At 44.4% G+C, this 25,610-nt stretch overlaps 1 protein-coding gene and 1 long non-coding RNA gene across 9 annotated transcripts in view; both read left to right on the top strand.

Moving 5' to 3' along the window:
* Positions 1-25,610, top strand: part of NTM (neurotrimin) — a 941,546-nt gene that overhangs the window by 777,023 nt on the left and 138,913 nt on the right. The window lies entirely within an intron of this gene.
* Positions 1,767-22,344, top strand: LOC309667642. The gene is made up of 2 exons (XR_014267872.1): positions 1,767-9,988; positions 10,058-22,344. It is a non-coding gene; the product is annotated as an uncharacterized lncRNA (long non-coding RNA).

The raw sequence follows: 25,610 nt of genomic DNA, 5'->3' as shown, positions 1-25,610 counted from the left end.
ACCCAGAATTTCAGAACTCTAAACTTATGTTTAGAGACTTATGCAGACACCAAATTTGTCCGTCTTGAAAGGAAGCAAAGCCCAAACAAGAGGAATAGGGTGAGAGTCTCTGTGTCCTTGGCCGTCATTTTTCGCATTAAGGCTACTTTCTGAAACCTGCCTGCTACCTCAGTCTCATAGCTCTTTACTTGCGAGAGATATGAGAGGGCCATTGTCTTCTATTTATAGAATGTCTGTGATGTGATGAGAAATTCACGGGATAAACCGTTGGCTGAGCTGTGGTTTCTTCCTGGACGTCTCCCAGACCGTGCTATTGGATTTGACCTTCTCTCTCTCAACTCCCCACACAGCAGGCTCCTTTTTCAACGAATTATTTTCAACAAATTTTATTCATTCATTCATTCAGTAAAAATTCACAAAAAAACCCAAACGAACATTTTGGCCAACCCAATACATCACAACTCTCTGGCTGGCGTGTACAAGGATAAGCAAGACCGACCTCATTCCTTACTGTTTGGGCTTTGGGTTCCTCACATCTTCTCCTCCTTTCATCTTGACTTGTTTTCGTCTGAAGCAAATATTTTCCTGCTAATTTACAGTTGCATTCAGGATTTCTGAAGAAGTTTCCTAATTAACGAAGAGCAATACACTGTGCTGTCTCCACTCTGTGTTTTCAGAGAACAGATGGGAGTAGCCAGTCTGTCCGTTACAAGTGAGTTCATTCCTATTCAGGCAGTGGCTGGCACGTACCTTGCCTGAGTCTTCTCAAGTTATGAACAACGTATTGGCTTTAGTTGTCTGTACTTCTTCCCAGCTACACTGGGAGCCCTAGATGAATGGAAGACACAGTAACTCAAAGAATTTATTGCATTATACATGGTGGCCATGCATAGTTTCAGTAACAGGAAACACAATGAGCTTGTTCAGGGCGGATGTGTGTAGCCTTCTCTCCTCACCAAAGGTTGTTGGCTATCTAACAACTGTATTTCCTTCTAGCCAAATAAGAATATGAAATGAACTATGACCCAGACGTCTAGGTCAAGGAGAAATAAACAGGATGAAGCATGTTTTGCCCCCAAAGGGAAGAATAATTTCCAATGAAAAATGACTAACCAGAAATATTTAATTTGCTGCAAAGGAGGCAGCCTAGAGACGTAATCCAGTTAAGTTTTCCTGCAGCTCAGAAACACCTCACAATCCACACTGTAATCAGAGAGCATCCAAGAAACTTTGCATTCCTTGGCCCAGTCTTCTCCAGATACGTGAATCACTCAGTGGCAATCCGTATCCCTACTAAGTGCAAGCCACTGTTGACAACATTGCTCGTGCTGAGTAAGCACATTTCACCCCACTGCTGATTTTACGGTGAGTTTGGCTGGAATGACTCATCTTTTGTTCCCTCTCTGGAGTCCATCTAAAGAGGTACAAATCTAGGCCCATCCTCACCCTCCCCGTTCTCCAAATAGACTGTGAGTTTAGGAGGCCCTCTTGCCTGGGTCTGGACAGTCCTGGGCTGCCAATTGAAGGCTGGCTTGGTCCGTCTGTCCCTACTCTGTTGGGTATCTTATAGCGCTCTCATCATCATTCCATGTTAGTCCTTTAATAAAAATGGCCAGCTCGCCCAGAGATAACAGAATAGGAATCAGTGGGACCTGCGATTGTCTGCGTGCCGGCCTCTCTTGCCAACCTCGTCTCCAGTGCGTTCTGCCAGACCAGCCTCCTCTGGGACCAGCCTCCTCTGGGGCCAGCCTCCTCTGGGACCAGCCTCCTCTGGGACCAGCCTCCTCTGGGGCCGAGACATTTGAAAACAGTGCAGCAGCTTCATCTCCTGGGCAGCGGTTTTCTCCATCATTTGCTTTATTAAATATTGATTTTCTGTTGCATTATTAAACCTTAAGTCTAGAGCATAAATTCTGGGCTGATACTTTAATCTGGCTCTCCTCAGCTTTTTTTGGCTTTTGGAACTGATTTTCAGGCCAGATCTCCTGGGGAATCTTTAAGTCAACCCAAGGCCTGAGAGAAATCTGTCTGCAGGAAGGGGAGGAGCCCAGACTTGAGAGTAGCTCGCTTCCCAGGGCAGGATAAAAGCTTGTGTAAAGCAGATCTTGGCTTTATACTCATCCCAGACCCAGAAGCCTGGCCCCCTTGGGATTCAGGTGGTTGTACCAGGAAGGTCTTTTGGAGTCACACCGCCAGAACTGCTGAGCGGACGACTGGTGTGCTGAATTGATTTTGGAATCAGACATCAGAACTCTTCAGACATTATCTAATCCATTATCCATTCACCTCCTTTTGTTTTGGTCTCTATTATTCCTAGGATTTGAGTCATCAGTTCTAATCACGCAATCCTTTGGCTTTTCACTTATTTTGGACCTCTGGTTCATTCTCATTTCATCTTCCTTTCTTTTCTTTCTAAGGGCCAGTGGCTGAGTGCTCAACTACGTCAATCCATTGTAGGAGGGAGCCACCACACACTTTATAAAACGCTTTCTGAGGGGTGTAGACATCTCCAGCCAGCTGTGTTAGCTAGGGCGGTCTCCGCGTTTACTTCCCCATCCTGAGAATAGCGTCCTGGACTGGCGTTGCCACTGGCCTGAGCCTGGAGATGAGACACAGAAGGAGCATCATGTCTTTGTCTTCAACACTGACAGACAAACAGGAGAAAAACTGGAAGTAAATATTGATGGAGTTTCCCTGGCAGGACTGGAGCGTGTCAGTGTCTCTCTGGAGGTTTGCAGAGAGCTGTGACCATCTCCTGCCTGGACTTCAGCTCATCCCATCTTTCTCTCTGTGCCTTACTAGGTCCTACATCTTCAGAAATCTAGTGTTAGGAAGTTATGCCAGGAACTGTCAGAGCCTCTGGTAAAAGGCTGGGGTTTGGGAGAAGGGGGAGGACTGCCTCACTCTGGGACAGAGAGGGAGGCAACCACCCAGGCTGGCCCCTGACACCTGCCGAATGTTAACCTTTAGATGCTGAGGGCCAAGGGCTGACTAAGCCTGTGTGCCCACATCATGTGCAATTGAAAAAGATTCTTGGGGAATATTTCACTGAAAATGCATGAAGGTCAAGGTAGAAGACACTGTCTGCTTCATTTTCCCCAACCTCCCTCATATCCCCAAAGAATAAAGGATGTGCTCTTAACACACATAGAAACCCCAGGTCCTGTATCTTCCCACAGTTCCTTTCCCCAAACCTGAGTCTCTCCGTAATAGGAGGTAGGTAGGTGGATAGTAGATAGAAACTACCACTCATTTGAAGATTGTCAATGATGGGGAACCATCTAGTCATGTAGGTCCTATTTCCTTTAGAAGAGCTCTAGCTTTTTTTTTCTTAATATTAAGCCAAAAATGTGCCTCCATCTAATGTCTGACTCTTGGTTATTCTCCTAGAACTACATAGAATAAGTTGAATCCTTTGCAGTAATAAAAAGTGCTTGGCTTTGAATTGAGAGATGCGAATTTTGAATCTTACTACCCATGTAAATTTCCATAAGCTCTAGATCAAAACGGCTGAATATTAGCAGTTGTGTATGTTTCAGTCTGATACTTAATCTCTCTGAGTTCCGGTTTTCTCATTTATAATGGCCTGAGAATAACCACTCATCAGTTTATCGTGAGGGGGGATTAAAACTAGGTGAAATGCCTAATATTAGGAAGCATTCAGCATTTTTTTAAATTCAATTTGACAAATATTTGTTAAACTCCTGCTATGTGTCAGACACCGTCCTGAGTGCTGGTGGTAGGAAAATGAGCCACATAAATGGTCCTGACCTCATGCTGGAAAGTATAATATTTGACGATGCCTGTTAACGCTCCTTAAGTCTCCCCTTCTCCCCCAAGTAGACAGTTCAAGCATTGCATAGGTTTCTCCTTGTACTTACCTCATTATATTCTAATTATCTCTTTACCCAAAAGATGTAACTCTTTGGGGCTCAAGTATCATCCACTGAATGTCAGATACTGTTCTCAGTAAATGTGGGTTGTTGAATGAATCTCTAATTCCTCATCATTCATTATGTGAGAGATTCTAGTGTCTTTACTTCTCCCTTTAGAGGTTCACTAACTTTCTCCCAGGGCAGCCCGGCTCGCCAGACACACCCTCTGACCTTCATCCAGTCCCCGCCTGTCCTGTTGCTGACCCCTAAATAAAGGATAATATCCTTTCATGCCTCTGCCTCTGTTGTCTGTTTGCTTCCCTCACTGACAGTTTCTCCCAACCCACTCTGTGCCAGGGTTAAAAACTCCAGCTGAATTGCAGGAATTCACTCAAATAGTAGAAACTCCAGCTGAATTGCAGGAATTCACTCAAATAGTAGAAGAGTGTTTATTGGAAAGATGGGCAGCTGCTGTGGAAACAAGTTCGGGAGGAACAGCAAACCCTCTAAGGAGGGCCTGGGATCCTCTTCGCTCTCTATCGGGGCTGTGGTCTCCTTATGTTTGCTTCTTTCCTCCATTCTCCTATGGCCTCTTGAATCTTTTCCTTAGGGTTTCTGTGGTCCCCCAACTTCATCTCACATGCGGCCCTGGCCTGCCTCTGTGCACATCCAGACAGCTGACAGATCACAGCCAAGTGACTTGGTTTTAGTGCCTCAAGTTCAGATTAGCAGGATCTCAAGTCAGATGGTCTTCGTTTGAGTCAGGTGACCACACTTATTCCAATCAGCGAAGGCTGCGGAGAGGATAGAGATCATATGCATCTATTTAGGGTTCTGCTCTTGCAGAACTTGGTATGGGTAAAGGGTTAGCAATTGATGACTTTCATAAAGAGATGTTTTGTAATGTCTACATGTTAAAAACCACGGGTGGTTTGCACGAACCGTGTCTGCCTCCCCCTGGTTCCTCTCATCTACTTTACTCCCTTTTCTCAGCACTCTGGCTAAGACACAGTCAGAAAATGTGTTCAGAGAACACAAGTCTTCTCTACAAAAAAAACAGGACTTGGGGAAAATCTGTTCATTGGCTAGAAATCATCCTAAGTTTGGTTGGGTGATACAGATATGTTTTGGCTTTACAGAGGAATGAGACTGTTAAAATCTACTTAAATGTCAATAATTAAAATCAGAGACAGTATTGGAAAGGCCAGCTAATTCCCAGGTCCCCGAGCACACAGCCTCACAAGATGTGTAATCCCGTATTTGTGCATCGTGGAGGGCTCCAGGTCCCATAGGAATATTGCAAATGGGTTGGGGGCCCAGGGTCTTTGGGCTATTTCTGTCTCAAGTTATTTTGATTTTTCCATCTGAAGCTGTCAGAAACTCAGGAACTGATCATTTGTGCTGGAAATAGCACCACTTGTGCCCTTTGTTTTGATCACTTTTGCCATGTTTGATTGGCGAATTTGATTGCTGGCCACAGAAAATTGCATTTGTGTCAGGAGCATTCTGAACAGATCAATGTAGGAGGAGGAAACCAGGCAAGATCAACTGTAATACCAAAGGACTGATATAAAAAGTCATGCCCCTCACATGTCATCCTGTAACTCTCTGTGTCTAAACATCTCCCAGGTTATCTAGAAGGGAGGGAAATAACTCCACGTCAATCCACCCGTCCTTACGCAGAAAATGTGCCAAGAGTGAGACAACCTGTCATACTACAAATAATTATTATAATTGCTCCACATATTTTCCAGGTACTGTGTTACCTCCTATATGCACATTTCTAATTTAAACTTCAATAGAAGCTTTGAGTTAAATCTCTTCATCATTACCATTTTATGACCAAGGAGGCAGAGGTTAAGTAATCTGTTTATGACTGTTCCTGAGCACAGAGGAGGTGGGGATTGGGACTTCTGTTCTGACTACTCCAAATCCTATGCTTTTTACTATCGCTGTTCGTTTTCTTTGTATTTTTAAACCACAACGCTGGTTTAAACCAACATGAGTAAGCATTATGATTGCCGCTGCTACTCTTTGCTATTTTAGTAATTCGACCAGAGGTGTGTAGTTGGTTTGCCATTTCCTCCTTTCTGTGAGGGGATGCTGGGATCCTCAGAGGACAGTTTCTCAGACTCTTACTACATATGTAATAGTTGTATGCATGTGACTTTATAAAGTGTCTTTCCTGTCTTCTAGCGCCAGCAGCTGATGAAGCAGGGCAAGTATTATCAGGTCCATTTTCTAAGTGAAGAAAGTGAGGCTCAGAGAGTGTAACTAGTGTCCAAGAAAGTAAAGAGGGAAGCCCCCTGGCTCCAGAGCTGCTGGTCTTCTCACTCCCCTCCCTTCTATAAGATGAAGCATTTACTTTTAACCACAGTACAGCCTAAATGGGCTGAACCTTTTTCTTAAGTGTTGGACCGTCTCCATCCCTGCTCTCTTAAAATCATGGAACAGCACCTGCAATGACAGCATCTACCAAAAACATTCCAGAATGCTCTAGCCAAAGAGTGTGTCTTCTGTTCTTTGGGGTTCGACGATGGCTTATAAACGGTTTGGTCCTACCTACTTTGACCCTACCTACCTCTTAATAGATTGCCTTCAACAGAGAGAGGCCTTGGATAGAGGCCTCCACTGGCTACTGGAGCACCAGCTCCGTGACTCATATACTTAATGATTTAGTCTCATCACGCTTTATTATCAAAAAATGTTTCTTGATGGCCTTCTGCTTTCTAGACCCTTTGCTGGGCACTTAACCTTGGCTGACCTTGGACAAGTCACTGAACTTCTCCAGGCCTTGATTCTGTCATCTGCTAAATAGACATAATAGTGATCCTTTCCCTACTTCAGATAGTTATTGTTAAGAATAAAATTACAACACGGATGTGAACTGGTGAAATACAAAGAAATGACTCCTGTACTTATATCCCGTGATATGTAATGTTAAGCTCTCAAAAATGTTTGGGAATGGATTGGCAAATGAAGAATGTGCTTTTCTACATACCCCAAGGGGTAACGGAAAACAAGGCTGACAAAGTGGCACCATGGACTCAGGTGTGTTGGATGAAGGGCTGGGCAGGACGGAAGTCACCATGTCCTGCCTTTTTCCCTCTGGGTGGAGGGAGCTGCCTTGGCGGGATTTATCCACTCATCTCTGCTTTTGGAACTGCTTGCTCTGAATGGTGTGATTTCTGTGGCATTTTCTTCTTTCTCTTTCTCTCTCTGGCAATGACTCTTTGAAATATTATTTTTGCTTCCTCGATGGCAGGGCTGTATAATTGATGGCCTCTCTGGGTTGCTGGAGCCCTGCATTTAAACCATGCTCGCCTTGGCTCCAGTGCCTCCGAGTTCATTACTTTTTGAAAAGCCTCACGTCTGTTTGTGTTCACATGCTTGTTGCTCTGGAGAGGGAGGTGATTGTCAGGCAGGAAGAGGAGTGTGGAGGAGAATTCACGGTAATCAAATCCTCTCCTGTCCTTCGATGGGTATTTCTGAGTAACAGGACTTCACGTTTATCTGACCTGGCTGTTCTGAACCAGGGCACCAAGGACCTGCACTTTCCCCTGCAGCATGCCGGAGGGGCTCTGCCACATGCAGTCCTGGGAGGTAGGAGGCTGCGGCCTTGCAAATAAAGTGGGTAATGAAAGTGTCCAGGTCAGGTACTGGAGAATGATTTAGTGCAGAGTATATACATGTAAGATTCTTAAGCAAAGGTGTGCGGTAACCTCGGTTCTCAATGACAGAGTGGGTGGAGGCACGTTTCCTCCCCACCTCAGCCTGGGGTCTTCTCTCTGCTCTGCAGGGATCACCACGTCCCCCTCAGCCCTGCTCTCTTCTGTAGCCCACACTGTCATCCCCCCATGTATGTCCACACCCTGTCTCCTGCTCTTCTGCTCCGTAGGCATTAGAACCTCAGATTTGGTAAAGTCAACCAAGTTTGTAGAAATTTAGAATATAACAGAACATAGTCTTTATGGCAGATGAAGAGTAATTCCTCCACTTTCCTGGAGATGGAGATGCAGAGACTGAGAGTTGGGAGTGGTTGTGAGAGGTATAACCGAGAACCTTTAGTTAGGATCCCGCCATTCTCTGCAACTTCCTTCTCAGCCTGAAACAAACAAACCAGCCCATTCTCTAAGACTGAAATTAACTGCCTTCTTTGAGAAGCCACTCTTAGAGTCCCACTCCCCACCCCACCCCATTTCAAGAAAGCTGTGGGTCTCCGTCCTTGAACTTTCAAAGATTTTTGTTCCTCTCATGACTGCAGCACTCCTTACACTGTTTTGGGATTATCCATCTCAAGAAGGCTCCCTTTGCCCTCATTTCACTCCGGACAAGAGCCAGGCAGGTTTTTTGTTTATTTCTGTATCATTACCCTTTAGTGTGGTCCTAACATACGCTTGACATCAGAGCACATTCAGGTCGTTCCCCCAGTTACATGTCACTGTGTGCAGAAGTGAATCTGTGTGGTGTGCAGAAGGCGTGTTCATTCACCAGCCCTTGGGAAACTCACATGGCTTCTCACTGCAAAGGGAGAGGAGTCAGGTGCTGCATCTCAGGTGGGGCTGTTTGCACAAGGCTAGGTGATAAAAGGCGGGCATTTGCAAAAGATGCGTTTTGGGCATTTTGGTCAGTTAGAGAGATAGAATCATCCTTCAAAGATAAAAAAGAATACACACATAGAAAAACTAGTTTCAGGAAGAGTTGTCGTCTCGATAGGAGATGTACTTTTAAGCTGAAGGCAGTTTCTTTCCCTTTTGCAATATAGCGAGTAGAAGATATTGTCACACCTTGTCATTTGAAGGGTGTAAAACTAGATTATATAAGTAACAAAAGAGATCATGCATACAGTGGTGTTTAACAAATAAGTATTTGAGAGACTTTTCTCTATAAATGCCAAAGGACTTTCCAAAGAAGACACTAAGCGGTAGATGTCCTCACAGATTATGCTTGACATGCGATATTATATCTATATATGCCCTAGTATTCGGGGAGTGAGGAAGGATTTAGCCTCTCTGAATCCTAGTCGAGTATATGAGCCTAAAGTCTATTGTTTCTTTGTTGCTCAGCCTTCTCCTTGATGCGTTCCTTGCTAGATTGTGTGGGTTATAACAGCCTAAAGCTCAGCAAAGTGGAGGTGATTATCAGAGTTTGAAATGCTGTGACGTTTTGCTGCCAGAAGGTAATTGATTTATTAGAGACATCACAATACATGCAGGATTCAACATAAGAGGTTCCTTTGAACTTGTTCAGTATCGAATCCTGTGGGATTTGACTGATTTCTTTCAGAACCATGGACAGAAGCTCCCTTTCATTCTGATTCAGTTGGCTTTAGACAAGTAAACTCCAGTCCAGTAACCACGGTATGACTCAATTTCATGGCTTCAGCAATTCCAGCTGTCGAGTACCAGAACATTAATACATTATCGTGTGCTTACGTTACCACAAAGTGGAGCAAGGGACAAGATAGGCTGACTTTATGTTATTATCCTTACTATCGTTTCGTTGCTAAACATAAGGATATTTTACAGCAAGTCAGATAAAACACAGAACATTTCAGAAGACATTTGAATTTTTCCTAACAAGCAACCTCTTAGTAATGCTATCCTTCAAAACTCTATGCATGGAGCCATAATTGAGTTCAGTGGTTCCACACCTGAGCAATGAACCAAGCAGATTAACGAAACACCCAGAGCTAATGAAAATCTTGTTGTTGAAAGCAGTGAAGCCCCAGTGGAGCATGGGGTGAAATACTGGGAAGATTAGGATCTCTGCCTTAATGGCTGTGAACTAATATACTTATCCTGACCAGGTAAACCTCAGTTAATTCCCAGTTGCTTCAGGCAACTGTTCAAAACCTTTTTAAAAATAAAGACGCAGTCTTAATCCAGGATACTGTTTGCTTCCTTATTCAGTGTTAGATTATAAATGTTCCAAAGCAACTTTTTTTTTACTCTTCACCCATGACAAAATAAATGAAAGCTAATAATGGAGTAATTCAGAGACTTGACTGAATAACTCAGAGTAAACTGGATTTTAGAATACATATCCATGTTGATGCCAGAATTTAAAATTTTTATGGAACATAAAATGATATAGGTCTTAGATAGCATGGAGTACATGTCATAGATAGGGAAAGTGTCTTCTTATAGATAGGGAAAGTGTCTTCTTATAGATAGGGAAAGTGTCTTCTTATAGATAGGGAAAGTGTCTTCTTATAGATAGGGAAACTCTGGATCATCAGAGCCTCAGCACTTGGCTGAGGTCTCAGGGATAAACACATAGATTATGCTTAGTACCTGTTTGGAAAAAAAAAGGCGGGGACAAACTTTAATATGATGTAAGTTATCTGTTTTTTTCTTTATTATCTGGAAAAGCCGCAGTGCTTCCTTCTTACCTAACACAGCATTCATATAACTGAATATCATTCCCGTTTTGCCCTTTATCCAAAAGAAATTTAAAGCTTATCATCAGAATGTGTGTTGACATTTATGATTGCCATTTGAGGTATTCTCCTCTTCCTTGGACCTTACTTTATGTGTTTACTTAGTCTTTTATCTTGTGTTTCCATTGTAAGATGTCTCAAGTTTATTGTGGAGATTGTGGCATATAAATAATTATGAATAATTTGATTAATATATATATATAATTTAACATATATAAATATATACAGTACGTAATTATGTATAATTTAATGTTGTTTTAAATATGCCCTGGACAACTGACAACTTGTGCTTTTTATGCATGTGGATCATTTGTCTATTTTAAAACTTGAGTGTGGGGTAGGGATGCTCATCATTTGTCCATCAAGAAAACATGATGGGGAAGAAGGGATTAAAAACTGAATCGAAATAATAAGGATTTCATTAGTGTAGATACAGGCCATCTAAGAGAGGAAAGATTTTTATTCAGAACAAAAATGTTTTTTCAGTATTATGGGAAATGTAGGTTATTAGAAATTAACATTTAACTTGTCGGTTGGATTGATAGATTCAAAGCAAAGAAAAACTTGGGTGTTTCAGTTATTCAGTTCAACCAATTACATTAATTAAGTAAGCTGAATTCACTTTTCAGTCCTGGTTTTATATATTTCGCCATTCATTTATTGAGTACTTGCCATGTTTCAGGCGCTCTGTGCTGTCTGGGTATTAAGAGCTAAAAGAGAATTGCTGTTCTCAAAGAGTTTTCGGGATGCTCCACCCTTTGTTAACATCTAATGCAATGAACTGTTGTTAAGATGCTGGAGAAACAAAAAAGAGGGTTAAAACTGACCTGGTTCAAGGTAGAGGAGTCACGTGAGGCATCTAGATTGGGTCTAGATTTAAAGGGTTAACAGAAGTTAGCTGTGTGAAGACAGAGCATCTTCTGATCCAAGGAGCCAGAATGGATGCATGAGAGAAAATTCTGGGGAGAGGAGGAAGGGACAAAGAACCTAATACAGTTTATGGGCACTAACGATTGAAAGGTAGGGGTGGATAGGCAAAGGCTGCGAGTGTGTGTGTGTGTGTGTGTGTGTGTGTGTGTGTGTGTGTAGGAGGGTGGGGAGAGAGAGAGAGAGAGATTGACTGAATGGGCACCTTACAGTAAAGCATAAGCTTGCAGAGGTGTGAGTGTGCCAGTCCTAAAGATCCTCAGTTTCTACACTCAGCTAAAGATTTTACACGCTGCTAACCTGAATGAAAAGGGACTACTTTAAAATATTATACGCCAAGGAGATTTGTGTTTCTGAAAACATAACTTGAAGTCATTTTGGAAGATGGTCTGGAGAGGGTACAAAACTGGCATACCCTACTCTAGTAATTTCAGGGGAGCAGTGAGAATGGCCTGAATTAAGGTAATTAGCCATGATGATGGATAAGCTATAGAGTCAAATGCTTTTTTCACCAGTGAAGATTCATAGGACTTGGTGACTGGCATGGAGAGTAAGGAAACTGAAGAAGAATGGGAAGATGCCTCGATTGCGGGGTAGTATAACATAGTGGTTTAGCACTGAGAGCTGACTGGCTGCTTTAAAATCTGGCTGTTTGACTGTGACATCTGTCTTAACCTCTCTGAGTCTCAATTTTTTCACTTGAAGTCGGAAGCGATAATAATAGCAATGTTACTTCACATACACTTTCAAAAAGTTATTGGAAAATCTGGTACTCTTCCTTAAACCTTTTTAAAGGTCCATGAACACCCGTTTAAGAGCTTTTGGAATATAAAAGAGGGACTGATTGGGTCTGGAGAGAAAGGTGATTCATTCAGTATGGAACTTCACATTCGCTTTGTATCGTGTATTCACAGTCTAATAAATTATTTCACAATCTGTGATGATGAAAGAGAATAAGAGCATCCTTAAAGAGGATGAAATTATCCAATAGAGAGATGCTGGAGATGATTAGCAAGGGAATTTGGGAGGCAGAGAGAAGTTGACAGTCATGTTAAGTCAAAAATGACTTTTAAAGAAGCTACTAAACAGTGATGGATTATTATTAAAAGCAGAGATTAGCCAAGAAGTGAAGCAGACAACTTCAAAGGAACAAGAAAAAAGGGGAAAATGTCTTTAAATCTTTAAAGGAAAAGGACAAATAATAGAAATTTTATATAACTGAATAGCTTCCCCTAAACAAGTAGTTTTGGTCTGCCCTTGATTCCAGAACTGCAAGCTCTAGGTTTCCAAGCCCAGAGGAGGAAAAAAAAAAACAGAACAAAACAAACCCTCTCAAAATTTTCTGTAAGTTGTGTCCTGGGCAGCTGGACACAAACACAAGGACCTGAGTTACTAATCTCTTATAAGTTTGATGCCTTTATAGTCACCAAAGTGAAGAGTTCAGATCGCCACCTCCACCCCACTTATCCTTAGAGGATGAAAAATTAAATCTGGTGAAGCTTCCTGTTGTCAGGTTGCCTTTCCAGTCTTTTCTGCTGCTACCAGTCCCAGGCAAACATGGGCCCCTTCCTGGAAAGAGTTTCAGAAAAAAAGAAGGAGACGGAGAAAGAAAAGCAGTAAAGAGGGAGAGGAAGAGGGAGGAGAAGAAGAAGAGGGAGAGGGAGAAGAAGAATGGAGAGGGAAGAAGTGATAAAGCTGGTCCATCACCGTGTGGATATGGTCCAGCATCCAGCACTATAATTAATATTACCTGTTTTACTTGAGGAGCTCAGGGTAAGTTACTAAAGGGTCAGCTGTTCTTCTAAGGACACCAGTAATTTCTTCGTGTCAACTCCCAGGACATCTTTTCAGTACTCTTTCTGCTGAAATTGATGTCGTTGCTACCACTCTCTTTCTTGATATTTTTTTCTAATTTTTCATAAAACAGCTCTCTCCTGACATTGACCCAGCTCTGACCCACTCCATCTCAGTCCCCTTTGTTTAATAACCTAAATCCTTCTCATAAATCAAAAGTGCTGGCATTCCTGTGGGTTTCAACTTTGAGTCTCTTCCTTTCATGTTTTTCCCAGGTGATGCTATTCAGCCATGGCATTAGCTGGAGGTCCTGATGTGGACAGGCCTCAGGGTGTGCTCTGCCTCTGAATTCCCACATGATTACAGGTTGTCTAATGAACATCTTAACATGTATATCCTGCAGACAACTTGAACTCAACATATTTCAAACTGCCCTTATTATCTTCTGTACCTAACTGGGTTTCTTGGTCTCAAGCGACAGAAATTGACTCGGGTTGACTTAACAAAAAAGGAATTGATTGCAACTATATTGTAGAACTCATGAAATTCACAGAGGGCTGATTCAAAAATGGGAAAGAGGTCAACACACAGAAAACAATTCACAACACAGGAAGAGTCTCTCCAGGGCATTGTGGCCACAACAGCTAACATAGGAACCGTTCTTGGCACCTTTGTGGTCCTTCTGACACCTCTGAGCGCCAGACATCCCAACAAGAATGAATTCCAAAGTGTTCCTGCCTGTTTTCATCGCTTGCTATAGAGGCAAGGTCCTTGGCAAGAGCACCCAGCACGCAGAGACCAGGTGATACGTCCACTCTCCAACTGCTGGAGTGTAAAAGCACAGCTTCTTGGCCGTACCAGATTTCAGACTAGACTCACACTATCTAGGGTTTCTGATATATAGGAAGAGGGTTCAGAGTCCAGGTAATATCTTGAAAGAATGAGAAGTGCCCACTGCATATTCCAGGAGATAAGTCTACCCAACTGGTATGTTTCATCTCAACAAATGACACCGACATACATTCAGTCAACCAAGCTCAGAATCATCTGCAAGTATTTCTTTTAAATATGTCTCATTATTATGGATTGATTTATTTATTGGCCACACAACATGGCATGCGGGATCTTAGTTCCCTGACCAAGGATCAAACCCATGCCCCCTGCAGTGGAAGCGTGGAGTCCTAAAACCACTGGACAACCAGGGAATTCCCAAGTATTTCTTTCTCTTTATGGTACGCATCTGTTTTGTTGGTGTTGTTTATTTAAGTCACTAAGTCTTACAATTTAACTGACCAAATATTCCTTAACTCCTTTCCACTCTACTTTTTTCCGTCTTGGATCAACCTATGCCATTTCTCGAGGACTTTTAATACTTTCAGGCGATGATGAGGTGAAGGGTGTAAAGGCTGTGGACTCCGTGTGTAGAAATCATACTTCTGTCACTCACTAGCTGGGTGACCTTAAGCATTTTCCCTCAGCTTGCTCTATGTTGTATGTAGAATAAGCTTAATAATAATACCTGTCCCATAGGGTTGCTGCAGTGATTGGTTGAGGCAGTATGGTTAAAGCACTGTGGATGCTCGCACACCATAGTCATTCCCTGCAGGTAAAGTAAGGTTAAAAGTGAGGAACAGTGGTGGTGAGGTGGTGAAGATGATAATAACGGTGGTGGTAATAATAGTAACTTCCTCTAACCGGTGCCTTCCAATACACAGTCTATATTGCTGTCAGCATTATCTTTCCAAAACAAAGATTTGATGTTGTTACTCTCCTGCTTGGAATCCTTTGGTGGCTGCCATTCTCTGTGAGATAAAAACCAAACTCTTTAGTAAGGTATATAAACTCCTGCAAAACGGGACCCCAAATTATCTTTCTGCCACTGTCTTCTGCCACTTGTCACCACTCAGGTTACAATAGAGGGACATGGATGACCAACTCATTCCTCAGCATCTCGGAGATTTTACTTCTCCTAGTTTTCACACATGTGCTGTTTCTTCTTCCTATAACACTCTCCTCTCCTTTGCAGCCTTGGAAGACCCAAACACATGGCAGCTTTCTTTGTATCCCCACCCTTGACCTCCTCCCTGTGTGCCCATCGCACTTGGTCCATGCACATCACATGGTGACGCTGTACAGTATTTGTTCCATATATTGTCAACCTCTACACCTGCTGGCATGCCCTTGCCCTGAATGCTCCTGTCTTTTTCATTTCTACCTCTGTTATGTGGGACTGGCACATAGTAGGTGCTCAGGGAATGGCTATTCAACCCGTGCATTAATGCACACATTTGTAAGGACTCTGTGAAGATCCAAAGGAGTCCAGGGAGAGGTGTAGCAACTTGTTCCCGACGAGTGCACTGTGTCCCTCCAGCTACACTTGGCAGTGAAGCAAACAGGCAGAGCATTTGAGAACCTTGACTCCTGCAGCTCTGCCTTAATCATTTCCACTTGGTGCTTGGCACCAGGCACCTTGCTAGATACTTTAACGTAATACCGGGAGGACACAGTCTTCTTTTTTCGGAAGGAATTTTCGTTTCAGTAGAGACTCTAGTCTACTTCTTCAGTAGATTAGTGGACATCGTCCTTACAGGACTCTGGAGCCAAATTTGCAACCACCATTAAGGGGAAGAACCCATGGACTGTGCATTTCCTAGTATCATTTTCTGAAACTGATATCACTACATTTATTAAACACAGGTGCCGCATGAAAAAGCTCTATGTTCCTTGGGAGAAGCAGGACAAGTATGTTTTCTCTGGATCTAAGAAACTGTAGAAACTTTGCATCCCTTCTCCAAGAAATAGTCACACACCCTAATTAGGCTAACTGCCACTCTCTTTATTGTATTTGAAAACAGTAAGTACTATTGGGTGAAACTAAATTATCTAATTGGTAGACAGAAAAAAAAAAACAGCTGAATTCAGAAAATAATTCTTACAATATTTAATTATTGAAAAAGAATAATTTTATACAAATGCATGAACTTTTTATTTGTTGAATATACCACACTACCCAGAAAGAATTCCGTTGGAATATTATATTCTGGAGACCAGAGTTGGGAAAATCCTGCTGTAAAATGCTTCCAGTCCCAGTCACCATGCTCTGATTCAAGAAGGAAGGATTTTAGTGAGAACTTGGAAATTATGAATCATTATCTAATAAGCAAAGGTGCACCAGCAAAGGCAGAGCGCCTTCATTTCACTGATCTAAAGGATTGCACTGGTTTCCCTGTAGTCAAAGCAAACAGCCTCAAGTTCTCCACTGCTGAACGACAGCCATCACTGCTCTAGAGTCTGATGCCCACACACGACTATCCTCCTGCAACACCTGCACCCTTGCCTGTGAGCTGCTTGGTGAATGTTACCTATGTTATTACCGTGGAAAATCCTTTGATCTCAGCATCGCCTGTGCATGCAGTTGAACTAAAGTAGGAAAGAGAGCCTCTCTGGAAAGGACTGGCTGTAGGGGTAGCCATGGTTCTTCCTGCATCATATCCTGTGTCCACCCCCCAAAAGGGGGAAATTCCACCAAAACGTCTGCCTCCTTGCTAAGGCTGGAGAAAAGGATTTGTCCCTTCTCTGCCCACTTTACTGTCTTGGAGAAGAAAGGGTGATACTGAGTTGACCCCTAGTTCCTTGAGCAATTCCAAAGCAGACTCCTCTCCCTTCATTCTCTTTGGACCCTCCTTTGCCCAGGTGTAGAAGGCACTGCAGTAACAGGCAGGTGGAGCTCTGCTCCCTCTAAGACTGTCCACCAACTACTGGCTAGGTAGACCAGATGGCTCCAGGTGAAGAGCTGCTCCTTTTCAGTTCAGGTCAGAGGAAACAGGAAGTCCCTTTTCCTGCAGGTCTGCTGCACTCCAGATGCTCCCACCTGGCAGTAAAGCTGGTGTAGCCATTGATCCCACCTGAAGCTTGTTCCATCCCTCGACTCTTAGTACCTGAAAGAAAGGCCCAGGGAAAGATGAACACCCTAAAATTTCAATGCTGCATTTTTTGAATTTAGGCTATTTCTAATTCTACCACATGAATTCAATGAAGCATTAGCTACACATAGTTTTCTGGCTAAAAAAAATTCAATTATAGGTATTGGGTCTTCAGGCAGGTTAACACAGCGTTATTAATGTACTGTGTCACTGTGAACCTATGCTATACATCATCACATCATCGGGTCACGTGTTGCAGTTTAGGAGGGCGACATTCCTATGAAACTGTATGCCTGGCTTTCTGTTTCCTCCTCATCTTTTGCGTTGTTTTAATTTCTCTTCATTTGGATTTTTACTGAAGTCTGCCTCAGCACAGCAGATTCTTTGGCTGAGATTGTTTATACATTGTGACAGTCTTATGATGGTATCTGATCTGTTATTCTCCCAGTTCCTCAAAAAAGTCTTGTGTCTGTGTTCAGTGCTATAGAAATAGAAGAACTTCTTGACAAAAACGGAAAACAAAACAAAAATCTCTTACATGCTGGATGTCGGAAGACATTACATGCTTAAACATCACGTTCCCTCTCTGTTGCTCTCTGCTCACTCCTTCCCAGCACATGTGCATGAATACAGATATATACACAGAGGTGCATACATGTCTGTGTACACACAGACACGCCTATCTACCGACACACATGCATGCGCACATATTTTGCAGGAGACGTTGAACTTTTTGCTGTTCCCTTTAATGTACACTTCTCACTTTTCTCTCTCAAGAAAGGAGGTTTTCTTCCATCAGAGCACCTCTCTGAAATTAGCCCTGCGTTTATAATGCATGTAAAGATTTTTCCCAGTGCTGGTCTAATGAAAAATGATACCCAAAATTAGCACTTGCCACCTCCCAGTTATCCCATTGCTCATGATTTGGTTATTCCACACATAGTTATCTTCTTCCCTCCCCAGTAACTACGTAAGCGGGCTGTGGTAATCTACTCCAAAATGAATGACCAGGCATTGTTAATTTTGCTGTATATAGTTTTAAAATGTCAGTTATTAAAAGAAGAATATCTGATTGGAGTCTGTGGTCCCAATCACCAAAGGAGGCTCCAGATCTGTGGCATGGAGGAGGGTTGGAAGTTAGTTCTCCAAGAGCACGGCTTCTCTGAAAGCTGGGAGAGGGCCCAGGAGAGGGTAGCAAGGGGCTGCCGGGTTCAGGAGCATCAATCACTTTCACGTTATTTTTGGGCTTGGATTTTCTAATGCTGACCCTGCTTTGTGCTCAGGCAAATAACGGGTCATAGCACTTACAAGCAGACAGCTGCACTGGACTTGATTCATCCTAATCACAAATAATGGCCGCACTTGCCCATGAATCTCTTTTCCACCCAGAAATAGAGATTAGGCGAAGAAGGAAGTCAAATCTAAATGGTTGTGCCTTAGGTGGTTAAGAGGACGATAGAAGTCAGTCAATCCCAGGACTTTGGGAAACCCACTGGATTCCAAATGGACGAGACAGAAAGAAAGAGACACCTGCAGGAGCCTTGGTGACCACACTGGACCACAGGGCTGTTCCCACAGCTCTCGCCTCACGGGGACCTCCTGGCAGGAGCTCATCACACCCTGCCCGTGATGAGCACACACCATAGTGAGGGTGGGCGGGATCGAGCAAATTGGAAAACAGACGAGCCAAAGTTGCAGGAATCGGTCAGTGGCCAGCAGACCCACCAATACGTTAGTTTGGCATTTCTAACAGCCCAGACCTCTCCGTGGAAACCCCATCAAGTCTCAGGCTGTTTAGGTGGCCTCCCGTTTTCGGTTTGGCTTTGGTGTCACGGCTCCCTGAGGAACCCACACGATGACAGCAGCGGGTGGAGACCCTGCTCCTCACCCACGTGGCCAGTGCGTGGGACAGACCGCTTCCCCTCCCCCACCCCGCCCTAAACGGTCCGGCCTTTGGGTCAGAGCATCACAGCCATGCCTCATAGTTTTTTCTTTAATGATGTGAAAGCGTTTTCACATAAATTGCCTAATTTGGTTCTTAACAAAAACCGTATAAGGCAAGGCAGTTGTAATCATTTCTAGTTTATAAATAAAGACAATGAGCCCCGAGACATCAACCCTTTGGCCCCGAGTGCACTGGGGACTGGGGCCAGGAGTCCCGCGCTTCTGACCCGGCTCCAGCACCACTGCCTCAGGCGCCCTGGCTGGGGGTCCCTGTGACCTCACTCAGGAGGGTCTGAGAGCTTGGGTGACTGGCCATTGACTGCACCTATGTCATCCTCGCAGAGAGGGCGTGCTGGTGGCTGGTATGTGGACACGGCTGCTTGGCCCCATGTGCAGGGGAGCGCCGTGCATCCCCGAAGACCACTGTCTGTATCCATCCGTCTAACAGCCTCCACCGTGTGCATGATGGGAACGGAGCCGGCGGGCCTCTGGCCTCTCTACCCTCACTAGACAGTCCCACAGGAAAATGTGCTCCTCCGGGGACCTTCTCAGAGCCTTGCTTCTCTTTCCTTCATCCTCACTGGGAAGGAAGTTGCTCAGATGGTGTGATTTTTTTTAGGCTCGGGTGCCCTGAAAAAAACCCGATGAAAAGTCTGCAAGTGTGTTCAGCGTACCCGTAGCTGCTGCTCTGCGTCCCCCACTTCGTATTTTTCTTAGCTGTTCTGTTTTAGTTAGTGCCAATATAGTCTCCCCTCCTACATATCCCTTTGGGGTGAAATGCCTGCTCAGTAAGCTTCGGAAAGGCAGTATATTTCAGGCAGCCTGATAAAAGACTCTAATCACCCCAGATTAATGCATTCATTCGTAGCCAATTGAAGGATTCATTGCAGTGCTCAGGCGGAGGCGCCTCTGACGAATCTGCCCTGGGTAATGAGCCATTCAGCAGCTTCTCCCCTGTATTGCTGGCAACCTGCAGAGGGGGCCTGAGAGGGAGCCCAGCAGATGTAGGTAAAGTGCGAAGGAGAGGGTCAGTCTGGGCACCTCTGGCCCTGGAGGGAAGTTGTGGGAACAAGAAGGTGCTTGTGGCCACGATATCTGCCTCTGCAGCAGGAACTGAGGAGCATCTGGTGCGGGGTGCCAAGGAATGTGGCAACTCAGACGGCACCGCTGAGCCCTGGAAGGCTGGGAAGTGAGGTTCACGGCACACAGGGGACGTCTGGGCTTTGAAAGCGAACCCCAGTTGGGCAACCAGAGAAGGGTGTATGTGGGAGGAGCTTACAAACAATTGCGGTCTGTGCCTCTAACTAACATCTCTACATGGAAATGTTCAAGGAGGGAAAGACAGACATAGAGCCCGAGAAAGTTAGGAGACATCCTAGGGATTGGCTAGCCCGGTGACTCCAGGGATGGGCGTGGGGTGTATGACGGTGATTTTACCCTCCAGGGAACATTTGGCAATGTCTGGAGACAGTCGTGGTTGTCCAGACTCTCAGGTGGAGAAAGAGGTGCTACTGGCATGTAGTGGGTGAAGACCAGGCATGCTGCTCAACGTCCTGCAGTGGACAGGGCAGCCCCAAACAACACAGAAGCACCCAGCCCCAAAGGTCAATAGTGCCAGGTTTGGGAAAGCGGCTAGCTGAAACCTGCCCTGTTGCAGATGAGAAAGGTGAAGTGGGACAAAGGTGACGGGCTCTAGGTTACACAGACAGAGGCTGGAGGGGCCGGGAGGGCAGCAGCCTGCAGTCTTTCTCTCTCGTCTCTGTGATGTCCCTAGAACCGGGAGGCCTGCTTTCCAATTCTGCACAGATAAGTACCCTCAGAAACAACTTGTTTCCTCTCCTTCTGGACCACAGAGCACCCTTCCAGCCCACATCTCCAGGAAGGAAAATTCCATCGCCGGCCTTTATGAATACACGCCGGTCCCTACCCACTTCGGTCCAGACAGATCTCTTCTGGGGAGTTAGCTTATTATCTTTGTTATGCATTTTAGAAGCGGATGGTACTGCTGATAAAAATAGGAATTGCCAGAGGAGCTAGCACCAGACGTTATGAGGTGCTGATGTGCAGTGTCGTTGCCAACAGTTCCCCATGAGGGTGGAAAGGAGACCCCTTCGTGTACACATAACTGTATCTAACCATTATTAAATATTGATCCATCTCAGCTGGGGCCTGTGCCTGATTCCAAATGGAGGCCAATGCATTAACTGGTGCTGATCTCACCTGTACCCCTGGCATTGCACCCTTGGCTGTCACTGCTGACCCTTGTTCCTGGACTGACAGTGTACATGGGGACTGATTCCTTGCCCCCCTTTTGACTAGAGAAATAAGCATATATGAGTTTATATCTGGAGTCTAGGATTTGTGGGGGTATGAGCGCTAGAGCTTCATAAAAAAAAGAAAAGAAGTCTGCCTATGATGAACAGTCATTACAGGGACGTAGATTCGTCTAAGTATCTGGAGCAATCGTAAACATTTCCCTGAGCCGGTGTTTGATGGTGGGGGAACGTTGAGGGGGGCGGGGGCAGATGGAAGGAAAGAGGGGCCAAAGATAAGAACAAATATGCAAGTCCAGAGCGTGTGCTTAATGGAACCGAGATTTATTTTTCTGTGTGTCTTTCTAAGCCTCTAGATAGATCACAAAAAATACAGCCAGCCAGAAAAGAAATAGCCCAAATGTAATTTAAAGGCCAACTTTTTAACCAATACTTCAGCTGGGAGACACCTTTCCTGCATTCCTTTAAGATTCCCAGCTCAGGACTTCCCCAGTGGCACAGTGGTTAAGAATCCGCCTGCCGGGCTTCCCTGGTGGCGCAGTGGTTGAGAATCTGCCTGCCAATGCAGGGGACACGGGTTCGAGCCCTGGTCTGGGAAGATCCCACATGCCGCGGAGCAGCTAGGCCCGTGAACCACAATTACTGAGCCTGCGCATCTGGAGCCTGTGCTCCGCAACAAGAGAGGCCGCGATAATGAGAGGCCCGCGCACCGTGATGAAGAGTGGCCCCCACTTGCCGCAACTAGAGAAAGCCCTCGCACAGAAACAAAGACTCAACACAGCCATAAATAAATAAATAAATAAATAAATAAATAAATAAATATTTAAAAAAAAAAAAAAAAAAGAATCCGCCTGCCAATGTAGGGGACACGGGTTTGAGCCCTGGTCTGGGAAGATCCCACATGCCGCGGAGCAACTGAGCCTGTGCGCCACAACTACTGAGCCTGAGCTCTAGAGCCCGCGAGCCACAACTACTGAGCCTGCGTGCTGCAACTACTGAAGCCCCCGTGCCTAGAGCCCGTGCTCCGCAACAAGAGAAGCCACTGCAATGAGAAGCCCGCGCACCACAACAAAGAGTAGCCCCCGCTCACCACAACTAGAGAAAGCCCGCGCGCAGCAATGAAGACCCAATGCAGCCAAAAATAAATAAATTAATTAAAAAAAAAATGCCCAGCGCAGGGGAGGAGTATTAAAGTTACTGATTTATCTTCAGTAACACAGTTATTTTTATTGTCTTGCCAGTGACAGGTTTGTTGTTTAGCTCTTCTCTGCAGCTCTACACACCCTTCTCCATGAAAGAAGAGCAGCCCATAGGCCATTGTTTTCTTTGATGTCCTGGTGCCTCAGAAGACACGGAGCCTGGCCATCTCAGAAGCCCATCAATACTTTCTCTGGCTTCATAACAAGCAGCAAATTTCAAAATAGGAGATACGGCCGTCCCGCCCTCTGATTCACAACAGAGAGGTGTGTGTGCACACGCAGGACACGTGTGTGGCTTTGGGGGTGCATGTGGCCGTAACAGTTTGTCCATAGAAACTTTTACCAGAAATATGTCTTCTACTACCAGGGAGCCACAGGAAAGATTAATAAGTACAATTCAGTTCAAACATACGAGTAAACAATCATTTGTTGTGTCCCTCCTGTCTGCAAGGAACCCTGATCCACATTGGGACATGCAAAGGTGAAGCATAGAAAAATAAAACTATGAAAGAGCTTTCCTTATGGGTCACATATTCCAGCGAGGATGCAATGTCCATATACCAACAGTTACCAAGGCAGAATATAATCTGCTGTATGGGAGTGTTTTTTGGTTTTTTAAAATTTATTTTACTCAAGTATAGTTGATTTACAATGTTATGTTAATTTCTGCTGTAAAGCAAAGTTATTCAATTATACACATATATACATTCTTTTTCATATTCTTTTCCATTATGGTTTATTGCAGGATATTGAATATAGTTCCCTGTGCTATACAGTAAGACTTTGTTGTTTATCCATTCTCTGTATGACAGTTTGCATCTGCTAATCCCAAACTCCCAATCCTTCCCTCCCCCACCCACCCACTTGGCAACCACAAGTCTGTTCTCTATGTCTGTGAGTCTGTTTCTGTTTCGTAGATAAGTTAGTTTGTGTCATATTTTAGAATCCACATGTAAGTGATATGATATGGTATTTGTCTTTCACTGTCTGACTTACTTCACTTAGTATGATAATCTCCAGGTCCATCCATATTGCTGAAAATGGCATTATTTCATTCTTTTTCATGGCTGAGTAATGTTCCCTTCCATTCCATTCCATTGTGTATATGCACGACATCTTCTTTATCCATTCATCTATCGATGGACATTTAGGTTGTTTTCATGTCTTGGCTATTAGTGCTGCTATGGACATAGGGGGTGCATGTATCTTTTTGAATTATGGTTTTGTCTGGATATATGCCCAGGAGTGGTATCGCTGGATCATATGGTAACTCTAATTTTAGTTTTTTAAGGAACCTCCACTGTTTTCCATAGTGGCTGCACCAATTTACATTCCCACCAACAGTGCAGGAGGGTTCTGTATGGGAGTGTTTTGAACAAAGGACTGTGAGAGGTTGAAGATAAGAGAAACTGATTCTGACCAGGAAAGTTCGTGTATTCAACATGCATGTACTGAGTCCCTACTGTGTGCTGGGCACTGTCCTAGGTGACAGGGATACAGAGGGGAAGTATGGAGTTTAGGTTCTAATGAGAAGAGATAAACAACAACACTCAACGAATAAATGAGAACTTCAGAGAATGGATAGGAGCCGTAAAATAACTAAAGCAGATACTGGGATGGGGCAGGGAGCTCTTTGAGATATTGTGGTCAGGAAGGACGCAGAGTAGGTGACAACTGAAATGAGAACTGAGTGACAAACAAGTATCCACGTGAAGATCTGGGGACAGAGCATTTCAGGCAGGGAACAGAAACTGCAAGGCCTGGAGGAACGACCAGCTGGGCACCTTCCAGGGGCAGACAGCAGGTCCGGGGACTGGACCTGAGTGAATTCTGGGCAAAGCAGTCACACTAAGGTCAGAGTTTGTCAGGGGCCAGCTATGCAGAGTCTTCGAGACACAGTGTGAACTTTGAGTGTCATTCTAAGGGCAGTCAGCTGCCATGAGAGGTTTCTAAATAGGGGGTGATATGATTAGATTTATGTTGTTGTGGTTTTTAATTAGTCCACCTATGATGCAGAAAATGGAATGTAGAAAAAAGGAGGGAAGAGAATGTATCAAGGCAGCGTGAGGGTTATTTTTGAAATAAAGCCAACAGGATTAATAACTGGATGTAGAAATTGAAGGAAAGGGAGAAATGAGGGATGATTCCTATGTCTTTGTCCTGGACACTTAGGTAGATGATGGTGTCATTAACTAGGATGGGTCAATTAGGAGAAGGAGGTGAGGAATCTAGAACTCTTTTTGGGACATAGTAAGTGAACTTGTCTATTGAACAATTAAATAAAGATAACAGGAGGCCACATTGCTATCCTTTACTGAGCACACACTGTATACCCAGTATTATTCTAGGCTCTTATGTGTATGACCTCATTGAGTCCCCAGGATAACCTGGGGAAGCAGGAGAAGGTGATGCTGTTTCATGTGCACAGATGAGTGTTATTCAGAGACACACACGCCTCTTGGAGCTCTTATGGGTGAGGGGGGATGCTGGCAAGGAGGCCATGTGACTGTATGTCCCGCAGAAAGTGGTCAGGTGCCCTCCTCCCCCCCCGTACCAGGAGAGGAGAGCTCCCCTCCTGAGGGGTGCCAAGGAGCCGGCGGCCTCCTGTCAAGACTCACTGACATCCTGATGGGCCCACTTCTGCCTGCTGTGGGCTGATGAGGGAGAAAGAGAGTTATTGTCAAATTCCCAGCTTGCCCTTTTTGATATAAAGTTCGCTTGTGATATTTTTTTAACTTAGGTAGCTAATGCATTTTGTCCTCCGGAGTGTGAGAGACCCAGTTTCCCGAGTAGCCTTTAATTAGTTTCTGGATGATGACATCCCCACCGAGAAGCAACCAGTGGCATCCCCCAGTCTCAGGGGGAGATAAAAGAATCTAATAAAGACATTCGGTGTTTCTAGGTGATGTGTTTGACAAGCTTTGTATTAACAAGAAGTCTTGTTGGAACTTTATTCTCTTTCCAACTGCGCTCCCTCCCTGGCCCCGGATCCCTGGCATTTCGCAGGAGGATTCACAGAGCTAAGGACTTGTAGATTCAAACAGACCAGCCTGCATCTCCACCCCTCGTTCTAGAGGGGAAGAGGCTTCACCTTGATCTGTTCGCAGACCGTAACCTTTATGAGGGATTTAGTGGCAATAAGGCCTCGGAACAAAAACTCCACTTAAAACCAACTGACAAGTTATTTTGCACAGCAGTGGGGCCACTTCCTGGGCCTCTGAATTCAAGGCCAG

The sequence above is a fragment of the Balaenoptera physalus genome (assembly GCF_965194825.1).
Source record: "Balaenoptera physalus genome assembly, chromosome: 10".
In the NCBI taxonomy this organism is placed as follows: Eukaryota; Metazoa; Chordata; class Mammalia; order Artiodactyla; family Balaenopteridae; genus Balaenoptera; species Balaenoptera physalus.
This window is presented reverse-complemented; position numbering and strand designations above follow the sequence as displayed.